The sequence below is a fragment of the Lycium barbarum genome, chromosome 8 (genome assembly GCF_019175385.1).
Source record: "Lycium barbarum isolate Lr01 chromosome 8, ASM1917538v2, whole genome shotgun sequence".
NCBI lineage: Eukaryota > Viridiplantae > Streptophyta > Magnoliopsida > Solanales > Solanaceae > Lycium > Lycium barbarum.
The window spans coordinates 94,740,469-94,751,990 of record NC_083344.1 but is presented as its reverse complement, the minus strand read 5'-3'; the positions used below and the strand labels follow the sequence as shown (position 1 = coordinate 94,751,990).

At 36.0% G+C, this 11,522-nt stretch overlaps 1 pseudogene; it reads right to left on the bottom strand.

Moving 5' to 3' along the window:
• Positions 1-2,772: 2,772 nt before the first annotated feature.
• Positions 2,773-11,522, bottom strand: part of LOC132606332 (PH, RCC1 and FYVE domains-containing protein 1-like) — an 18,110-nt pseudogene continuing 9,360 nt past the window's right edge.

Genomic DNA, 11,522 nt, shown 5'->3' with positions numbered 1-11,522 from the left:
TAGAATCAATGCATAATGTACATAATAATGTATAATATATGTATGATTAGTGAGTATACGTTGATGATGCATTTATTATACACAAATTACACAACAATGATACAAACCTATGATACATTTTCTATATATATACGGTAGGGATACATATTCTATACAACAATGATACATTTTTTATACGTATGATATATTTTCGATACATTTTCTATACATATTTGATCTTTAGTGGCGACTAAAGTTGCCATAATAAGTCCTTTTTTTTTGCGAGGAACAACAACTAAAGTCGCCACAAAAGGTCCTTTTTTTTTGTAGTAAATGGGTGGGCTACAAATTGGGTTTGGGGAAACTTGGGCCATCGGGTGGGATTAGTTCACCCGGTCGGCCATTTCTGTCCTTTTTCCTAAATAGTAATGATGTCATCTAATAAAAATAACTATGCACAAAGATAATCTAAAATTGATATGATAATAACTTTGAAGAACTCATTTGGTACTGGAAGAGTACTCTGTCGATCAAATTTTCCTTAGTAATTCTTAAATTACCATTAAATTTCCCTTGATCTTATTTTTTGTAAAAGAAAGAAAAAAATATTCTGAAATAAAGTTAAATTTAATGATTTAACACAACTATACAATAGAAAATAAATTTTAAAACTATTTAACAGTTAATAGATTAAAATCTTGAAAAATAAAAGAAAAAGAACCTTTAAATTTTATTCAATTTGCTTAATTAAGTGGGATAGAAAAGAGGAAAAGATGCTTGCCAAGTGATCAACTCCTCAATCCCGCCCATAATTATTAAATATTGATAATCATATCCTTCTTTTCTTGCAAACAAATTAATTTGTCAGAAATCATGTAATCCTTAATTGCTTAAGTAAGGGAATTTTCATTTAAGATTAATGCATGAATGAGTTCATGACAAACTAAATCAATTCTTAAACGTTGTTTCAATGAATTCAATTTATTTTGAATTTCATCTAAATCTCGACTTTAATCGCATATTTGTTTTAGCATAAACCATTGTCACATGAAATTATGAGTAGTTAATCAATGAATAGCAAAACATGTTATTCCAACTTGTAACTAGAAATTATATGCTCACAAATTCATAAAATATTAAAATATCCTTTTCAATTTTTAATTATACTCAGTTTGAAATCATTTTGCATACTTTAAATTATGTTACTAAACATCAAGTTATCTCTCTCTTTGATATTTGTTTATCCCTAGCAAACTTGCTTTCTTATAACTATTCTTTAATAAATTATCTAACTATGTGATAAAAAAACTTAGTTAATGAATAATACATGATTTAAAAGTGATCATTTTAAAAGAGTTGTGCCTAAGAAACGTACACAAAATATTATTTTTCCAATTAAAACCATCATGAAGTGCATTATTATCTTGATCTTGAGCCCGGGCTCAGCATGGGCTTCACTAGACTAGTATATATATATATATAGAGAGAGATAGATAGACACACACACACGTGCACATGCATACATAATATACTTAATCCATGTAATACTAAAATTTTGTGATAAATTTATAAAAGGATTATTCTACTTATAATATGAATTTAAATAGAAATCTATACATACCTAGGTTAAAAAAAATTATATAATATAAAAAGATATTACATAGATGGAGGATTGAAAATGTCAAGGGTAAAATAGACAATGCATACGATAAAGGGGGGGGGGGGGGGGGGGGGGAGAGAATGTCTATTATTCATAGTTAAGGGGGGAGTTTGATTTTTAAAGCAAAATTGGAAGGTGAAAATCATATAGACTCTTATAATTTTCTATAAAGTTCTTTTGCCTTAAAAAGAAGTTTCTCTCATCAAGCACTTTCGCTTGGAAGTATGAAAGCACCACTAAATATCATTGAAGGCGAAGCTACTTTCATTTTTTTTTTAATCTACGTATTTGTAATTTGTTTTGATTGGATAACATTGAGTTTTGTTGAAAGCACATGTAAAGAGTTTGAACATCAATTTTGGAGGTATATGGAAATAACTTGAGGTGGATTTTGGCTGAATTTTAGATTAAAATTTTGCATGTGATATACACAATATACATTGTGATATACATATTTTGAAGTGGCATTTTCTAGGTCTGATTTTATACTTGAAATAAGTCAAAATCACTTCTAATCTTCCTCAAATTTGTATATAGTCTCGTCCAGGTGTTTCCAACCAATTCTAACCACCTGCACTCACACCCGATCCATCCAACAAAGAAAAAGATGAAAAAGAAAGTTGAAATCTATTTTTTTCTTCTCTGATCTAAGATAAAAATGACTATGTTACTTTTTGGAAGGGGATACATATTTCAACTGTAAAACTCGGATGAAAATCTTCAAAATATCCTAGTATCTCATCTGTTTTCACTAGATAACTAGATATCTCTATAGAATGTCATTTTTTTAGCATCAATTCTTAAACATTCTTGGAAAAGAATATGCCAATAGTTGGTGGATATTGTATATGGGTGTCAATATCTCATTGATTACCTAGCGATATGAACTTATTTGACCGCAAAGAGTTTAAGAAAAAAAAAAAAAGACTTAAAATTTGTTGTCCTAAATATGTCATGTCATTTATATGATCATAAAAGCTTCTCTTTAAAGTTAAAGGAGAAGTTTAAGTCAGATTAGTTTCAAACATAGAGAAAACTCATTCTTTTTTGAACGACCTAAAGAGGAAATGGAGTAAACCGAGGGGTATTAATCAATAGTTATTCATGTCAAGGATTTCTTTTTATTCTATTCGGGCAATTTGCACGATTGCCCTTCATACAAACTGGTCTTTAATTTTTGGCCCTCAATTCGCTGGTCTTGAATTTTTACCCTCGCTTAAAAAGGTGGCCGAAAATATCCCGAGGTTCTGATTCGAAACCCAGTAGAGTCAAAAATAATAATATTTTCGCAAGGCATAGGTTTCTACGAACCTATGCCGGAGACGGCAGACTTTGCCTTGTAAAGCAAACTTTTAGTTATGTCTTAAGGCAAACTCTATCGCATGAGGCAGAATTTTTGTAAAAGTCTTGCCTTGCGAATATATATATATTTTTTTTGACAGAGCGGGAGTTCGAACCCAAAAACTCAGAGTATTTTAGGTCACCTTTTTAAGCGAAGGGCAAAATTTAAAGACAAACAATTTGAGGGGCAAAAATTAAAGACCACCCCAAACGAAGGGTAAGCCACGCAAAAATATGATTCGATTATATGGACAAAGGTAAAATTGGTTCGTTCGTACACATCTAAATCTTTGTCTGATGGATTAATGACTTAATGAACGTGAACCACTCATCAAACTGGTATAACTTACATTTAAATTTAGAAGAAAAGAGTAACTCCTAAATCTTGGTTATATCTTGGCTCATATTCGTATATCCTTCAACATCATATTTTCGATACACCCAAAGCTGGTTCTCTTCCCACCATTTGTTTGCTTCCTTCTTAGTGAACTTTTGCCAACTGCATAATGCAACACAAATAAGCAGTAATAATCAAAATTGTAAAACTAAAGGTGTCAAATTTAGCCCATAAAAAATATAACCTAATAAGTGCAACAAACCATGACTTCCGGAAGGGATGCATTGATTAGATAAAAGGCCAACGCGAGCTCGTTCGTTGAGCTCGAATATTGGGAAGCCTATGTAGTTCAAAATTGAGGTAGGCTAATAGAGTTTGTCCTAAAAACTTAGCCTCTAAAAACATGGGGCACTTTTGGGAAGCCTATGCAGTTCAAAACTTACCCATTAGAGAACATATCAAAACACTAGATATATTTTACAGGTTAGGTTGGTTAGGTACAGTCATATCATGATAAACGAAAGTAAAGCTTTGGTCAGTTTGATTTGGTAATTAAATTCTTTTTGAAAAGAACAAATTAACAAATAAAAAAAGGACTTTGAGTTGGACGTTATAACACATTGTTTTGCCCAAATTAACGCGCTTATCTTGAGCCAAACAAACTTCAGCCAGGTTATGTTCCAACCTGTTTTAACCCGCTAAAATTTAGCCCAATTGACACCCTTAAATTAGCACATTGCTAAGTACTTTATTTCATATGCATGAGATCTACGATTTAGGCTAATGCAAAAGAGTTTGTTGTAAAATTTACCTGAACTTGACTCGCTTGATTTTCTTATTCCCAGTAGGCAATATTGTGAAAGTGATTAAGACACCAGGCTGGCACTCTTCCACCCATTCAACTTCCAAATCATCAGCATAGTTTTGTTTTTTGTTATATAAGGATCTTTTGTTTTTGGAAAATACAATTGGAGAAGCCAATAGGCTATCAACTTTTCTATCTTCCACAGCCTCATTCTTAGTTTCTCTTCTAGCAAAATAAAGACTCTCTGACATTGTCTGAAGCTGCAATAACCAAAACAAGATAGTAATAGATTAAAGGCTTTGTATTCTGAGCTACTAAAAGCTGATTTATCAATCCTAAAATGACAATATAAAGTTGGCGTTGAACCTGTACTTATCAAAAAGACCATCTTATTTATGTATAAAACTATATGCAAGTGTGATCTCCAGTTAGTATCATGCAGTATAGGATGCAGGAGGTACCCTACTGTAAATTATTCCAATAAAACAACAACATACTCAGTGAAATCTCACAAAGTGGGGTCTGTGAGGGTAAAGTGGACGCAGACCTTACCCCTATCTTGGGACGTAGAGAGGCCGTTTCCAGTAGACCGTCGGTGTAGATTGCTTCCAACAAGTAAAAGAAACGTTTTTTTGGTATTTTTCCCTATCCCAGTGAGCACATCAAATCTTCACTTATTTTTAGAGACAAATTATTCAACCCAGTGCATGGTTCGAAACTAAATAATGGATCCACCCCTCTACCCTTCTCCACTTAAATATCAGGCTTTAGTCAATGGCAAAGTTAGAACCCGTGACGTGCACATAATCCACACATTACAAGTCGTGCTCTTACCACTAGACCCCAGGGCTCAAGCTCATTCTTTTCTTTTCCCCTTTTGATCAGTAACTCCATGTAATCAGATTGTTTTCTCTCCTGATCCAGGATGAACCACCAAAGAAGGTGATCAAAGTATATGTAGTATGATTCTTGAGTTATCATAAGTGGATCTTCACAAATAGGAGTTATATGAGAAGGAAAAAAATTAAACAGCCAATTTTCAAGGATACGATGAATCTGGAGTTTGAAGGGAATGTAATTCTTTTTCCTGTTTCTTTTTAGTGGAGATGAGTACAGACATGGAGATTTTGGCCAACTGTTACAAATTAATGTTTAAGGAAATCAGCAGGCATAGCCTTCATTACGACAACTTTTCGGCAGAATAATTAAACTAAAAACATCTAGTCTTTACTGAAAGAGTTTCATAAAAACCTTTCACAAATTAGGATTAGGAAAAGGTTTTTAATTTTTCCAAAGATGCTTAATCTAAGAGATAGAAGATGTACAATATTTGTATTCAAATGGAAATTGGTAAGTTAAACATTGGATGTTTGTTTATCTCACAAATTACACCGAATAGATGTGTTTACCATAGTTACCCAAAAAAAGGTTTTTGCTATAGTATCACCTTTCAAGACGGATCATTTCAGCATCTAAAAATCAAATAAATTCCACGTCTACATGGTGTCACACCGTATTGAATTGCCAACGGTTTACGCTGACCCCGAGCAATGGTCACATTTTATTTGCTTCCAAGAAAAAACAGAGGCTTGAAAATCATTACTAGCTATGTATGTTTAGTTATGTGAATACAGAAGCATACTAAGCAAGGAAAGAGAAAGCCACTGAAACCACTTCGGAAGCACATTCTTTTTCCAAACTGCCTAAACCTTCAGCTTTTTCTCAAATTTATACATAGTTAATAAAGTTCAAGCTAAAAGTAATTTTCACATAAAGAATAAGCTTTGTGTTGAATTGTTTCCACACAAGGAGACAACTTGCACAGGCATGCTCATAAACATGACACAGAACTGCATCAACAATTAAGATCGCCTTAGGCAAGTATTTAAGAAAACCAGCTATTGGGAAATGTACCTGAGTTCTTAGCCTGGAAACCTCTTCAAGGAGGAACTTATTTGATTCTGACAACTTTTCCTGCATAATTAGCGCAGATGAAGACACAACTTTTGGTTCTGGAGGAACCTTCAAATGAGTTGGGTAAGCTGAAGCCTTTGAATTTTGAGTTCTCGTGTGGTGTCCTCTTCCTCTTGTGAGAAATTCAGGACAAGGAACTTGTCCCCATCTTGGAAAACCATCCAACAAAGATTCAATCAGATCTAACCAATGCTTACTTTCCTCTACATTGTAACATTGACTGTTGTCACTAGAATATCTTCTTGTTGACATCATTCGACTTGATATACTATTTGACTCTTCCCCCTCTTCCTTCTGAGTTATCAATAACGGTCTAGGGCTATGCTTTTCCTGTCTGCTTGATTGAGCAAGCCTTTGCAATTGGCAGAAACAGGGATCACATACCCAAAAAGCTTTAGCTTTGTCCGGGCCCAAGGATGCATTTGTGGTTTTCTTGTTGCAGCATGCACGGCAAAATAAAAGACCACAATTGTAACAATTCTGCTTCTTCCTTCTAATCCCAAAAGCCATGCCACATCCTCTGCAAACTGATTGATCAGTACTTGATATGGATTTATGCAAACATCTTGCTGCAGTGGAATTTGATCCGCACGCAATTTGTTCCACTTGCCCGTCTCTTAGAGCCTCAACCAAGGTTGGGCAATCTCTTTCTTCTGTATCACCTAATCCTAACTGTCCATTTGAACCTTTACCCCACGTGTAGACATTTCCCTTAGATGTAAGCACAGCGACATGATATGATCCTGAAGAGATCCGTGTACCAAACTCGTCTTTAAGTTTACCTTGCACCGCGACTACTGATTCACCGTTGGCTTGTGGATTACCCAGCTGCCCGTGCTTCGAGCTTCCCATTGTATAAACCTCTCCTGTTCTAGACAGGGCAATGGTTAAGGTGTTTGCACAGGCAACTTGAATGAAATCATGATCCACAAATTTAGCTACACATGTTGGTAAAAGCTTTCTCTCATTATCGGAGTTACCAAGCTTTCCATAATCCCCATCACCCCATATAAAAAGCTTCACACCGAGATTGTTGAATTTAAGGTGATGAATAGATATTTCGACTAATGCAGCCGTATGCCACGGTCCACATGCAACAGATTTCACCCGCAAACCTCTAAGGGACTCAACTTCTTTGGGGTGAGCCACACTTTGGAGATTTCCGTGACCAAGAACACCAAAAGTTCCATTTCCATAAGTAAACAATTGTCCAGATGTTGAAACAATTCCTGTGTGCCATTCCCCACAAGCAACGTAAGATATTTTCACACCATCCAAAGAACCGCAAACTCTATTTGGCAGCCAATTATAACTTCTCATCTTTGTTTCAGCACCAAAATTGTCACCCCATGTATACAGTTCACCAGAAGTTGTCAAGGCACATGTATGGTATTCACCACAACTGACAGATTTTACATGAACCCTGTTAAGGGAGTCGACGATTTTTGGGCATGCAGTGTCCATAACAAGTTTATGTCCAAGCCTTCCGTTCTTTCCTTCACCCCAGCAAAACACTTTGTTTGGTGACTAAGGCAGCATGACTCCTTCCTATTGATATCGTTTGTACATCAAGCATCGTAGTTGACTCCAGAAGTTTCGGTAATAAAGCATCCACCTTAACTTCCCCATACCCCAAATATCTTCCTTCTGCACCTTCTCCCCAAATAAAAACATCCCTTAAAACATATTTTCCTAGTGGTCTTGACTTGTGAGTGGACGATAACGATGGAGTAAACATATCACTTTGGATAATGCCATCACAAGATGCTCTTTTCTGGCTTAGCTATTTTGGTTCCAAAGATGAAGAATTTGTGATAACATTATCCATTCTGTCGTGCACACTTGATAGGCTTGATTGCGGAAGAAAGATGTCATAGGGACGTGATAAGCCATCACAAGACCACTTCTCTGAAAATGATTGAGTGGGACTCCCTGATAAGTTGCAAACCTTAAAAAAATAAGTTTATATCATTTTTAGAGTTAAGGAAAAGCACCTATACATTTTGTCATTTCTGTTAGACAGCAAATACAGTTCAGATCACATTATAACAAGATACAGCCAGCAAAAAAAGGAAAATGACAATTGTAGAGAAACAAAGAAGGAAAGGCAAGTTGCTTTTACAGATACTTGAACTATAAAGTCAAAAAAGAAAAAGAAATAAGCATCCGGTTTCAAGGTATAAGTATCTGTAAATCAACAGAAACATTTTGAGAAAAAATAGAATACCAGTTTCAAGGTACATGTCTCCTACTCAACAAAAACATTTGGACAAAATAGAAAATACAAGACACAAACCCGTTATGCAGAAAAGGCCCTTAATAAAAATGTTATAAACATGAGTTTATGGTTTTAGCTTTACACATTACTTTCTATAATTCTCACGCCGGAAGAGAATACAAGTTGAAAATTGTCAACTGGCAGCTACTTAGTGGAATTAATAGACAACAGACATCCTTAATATATGACTTTTTCTTAGTCATGAATTAGGAGACTAATATAAGGATGTATGTGGTTTTGTTCGTACACTTGCGGAAATGGAAAAAAGAAAATTAATACTCCCTCTGTTTCAATTTATGTGAACCTATTTCCTTTTTAGTCCGTGCCAAAATGAAGGACCTCTTTTCTAATTTGGAAACAAATTCACTTTATGAAATGATTTACAGCCACACAAATATTCAAGACTTATTTTGAACCACAAGTTTCAAAAGTCTTCACTCTTTCTTAAATGTCGTGTCCAGTCAAATGGGTTCACATAAATTGAAATGGAGGGAGTATAAGATACATGTAATAGACTAAGTATATGTTAGAAGACTACTGAAGCTGAAACAAGAGTGGATCGAACAAACCTTGGAAGCAAAGGTTTTCTCATAAAATAAAAATGAAAAATGTGCCACACATCAAAAAGGTCGTGAAGGTTAATGAGGTAGAGGATGATTGATGAGTTATGTTATGTTATCGTTTTGATGATTTGACAAACATGTTAAGGACCAGGTCCTTGATCAGGTCCCTGTGCACTGTACGAAACACGACAACTAGAAAGGTTGTGTGCACTGTTCTGACTGGCAGAACTGCAGTGGCAAACTGGAGGTCAAACCTGTAGCTAAAGGTCAATATGAAAAGATGAAAGGTCTCTCTATCCATGGTCACATGCTTCTCACATGTTCCTCACTTGGCCCCCTATACATACAACATGTTGGTATTGTTTAACCTAACACTTGAAAATCTAAAAAGGCTATTTTTCTCTCAAGTGCAGCCGCCACTCCTCTCAACCTCTCAAGGTGCTCTCAAGAACAAAGCCTCAACAAGCCAAAGGACCAGACCCCTGAATTGAAGATGCTTTATGTCCTTAGGCTGTTGAGTCTTTGATCCTTTGTTCTATAAATTGTAAACCTACTATTCTCTTTTAAGAAGCTGTTTGTAGGTGCTTGAATTCTCAAGGGCTGCTTGCAAGAGGTTTATCTTCACAAGCTTTTGAGTGGTACACTAGGCTAGAGTTAGTCTAGGTGTATTTTTTTGAATTCTCAGAAGTTGTTTGTGGGTTGTTTGCCTACTTAACCTTTGAGTGGTAGACTTGTCCAGAGATAGGCAAGGTGTATTAGTTTGCTTGGCTAAAGGTAGTCAAGAGTTGCTTACAATAGGGTTATTGTCAGGGAGAGGGATTAAGAGTTCAATTCCTAGGTTGCAATAGGTTGTAATCTAAACATTGCTCAGTTTAGTGAAATTGGAAATCCTACTGGGGTAATCTAAACATTCCACGTAAAATATCTTGCCTTATTTACTTTCCAGCATTATCTGTGAAAACAGTTCAGGGACCAGGTCCCTTAGACTGTTTTGGTGAAGTTCCAGATCATAAACTCAGAAAGTGTGAACTCATAGGTTCTGTCAATTGGTATCAGAGCAGGTTCTTTCTAAAAGGGTAACAACTAGAAAGGATCCTCATCATGGCTAGTTCACCAAACATGAAGAAAGGAGAATCTTTCACAAGACCACCAAGGTTCAATGGAGAATTCTATGAATGGTGGAAGGCAAGAATGCGGGATTTTATTTTGATCGAGGACCCTGAGTTGTGGTATATTATTTGTGACGGCTCTCATGCTTCTGCCGAAGATTGTGAGGTTGAAGAAAAGTCAGATCCAAAAGAAAATGAAGAAAACAAGAAGCAAAGAAAGAAATAAGAAGAAGAAGAAGAAGAAATGTGTCAGATCACAAGAGAAAAGTGACTCAAGTGGAGATGAGTTTGAAATGATGCAGATCACTGAAGGCTTGTCAAAGTTAAGAAGCAGCAGCAGAAATGTCGAAGAAGAAAAAAAGAAGTACCAGGTACTTGAGGACAAGCTCAACTCAAAAACGAAAGCTGACACCTTGGTTGAGGAAGCTTTAGCTGTCTGGGAAGACTAATCAAATGAATCTGAAGATGGTAGGGATGCAAGGAGAAACAGAGAGGATGTTGAAAGCAAACCAAGACGACCGAGACTTGGTCCTCGAACAAAGAAGAGCCTGTTACCTGCCTGGGCGAGGAGACATCTAGTTCATCCATTCTATCATTACTTGGGACCCAAGCTAGTTTGGGTTCCTAAGTTTTGTAAGTAATTGGATGAGAGGGCTGGAGTGAGAAAGGAGCAGTCAACAAAGTGTTGGTGAATGTGACTACTCTGAGCGCAAAATTGAAGAAATGGTTAATCTTATCTCACTCAAGGCCTTGAAAGGTGGGAGGATGTCGAGCGACAACATGAAGAGATAATGCACTCTTCATCTGAGCAAAAGTTGGCAAGACACTCTCTCATGGATTTGAATGCGCGTACCATGCTGAAGGGTTGAGCTGCAAGTGTACTAAGTCGGGGTCAGCTACGAGGAGTTCAATATAGCCAATCTTATCCTGTCAACAAATGGATACTTGGTCCCTATCAATGATGTGAATGAGAAGGATGCAAGTTCTGGAGGACCAGGTCCATATGATATCAACAACAAATGACAACAAGTGGTGTGCTAAAGATAAGACAAGGGTAATCTGTGCGTGCTCTGTCTCTAGAACTCCTCACTTTCTTTTTGGGAAAAGAAAGAAAAGACCCATCAAGATATGTTAAGACAATGCTGATGATAGGTGGTATTTTCATTAAGCTTGTGCTAAATGATTGTGTGTTTGAGATCTTGTTCCTGAGGATTCACTGTGAGTTGGTTAGTGCAAAAAGGTACTGAATTGTCTAAAGAGATCTGAGTGCAAATCCTTCTGTCTCAATGATCGTGAGAAAAACTTAAAAAGAGCTCAACTCTATGGGTATGAAGAACTCCTCCTTGGACTTTTTAATAAAGTCCTCTGAAAAGGAACGAAGATCACAAAAGCAAAGGAGGACAGAGCGTAAAGCTGAGATAATAATTCAAGCAGAGGATAGCAAAGGAAGAATGCAAAAGAACCTGGTCCCTTCAG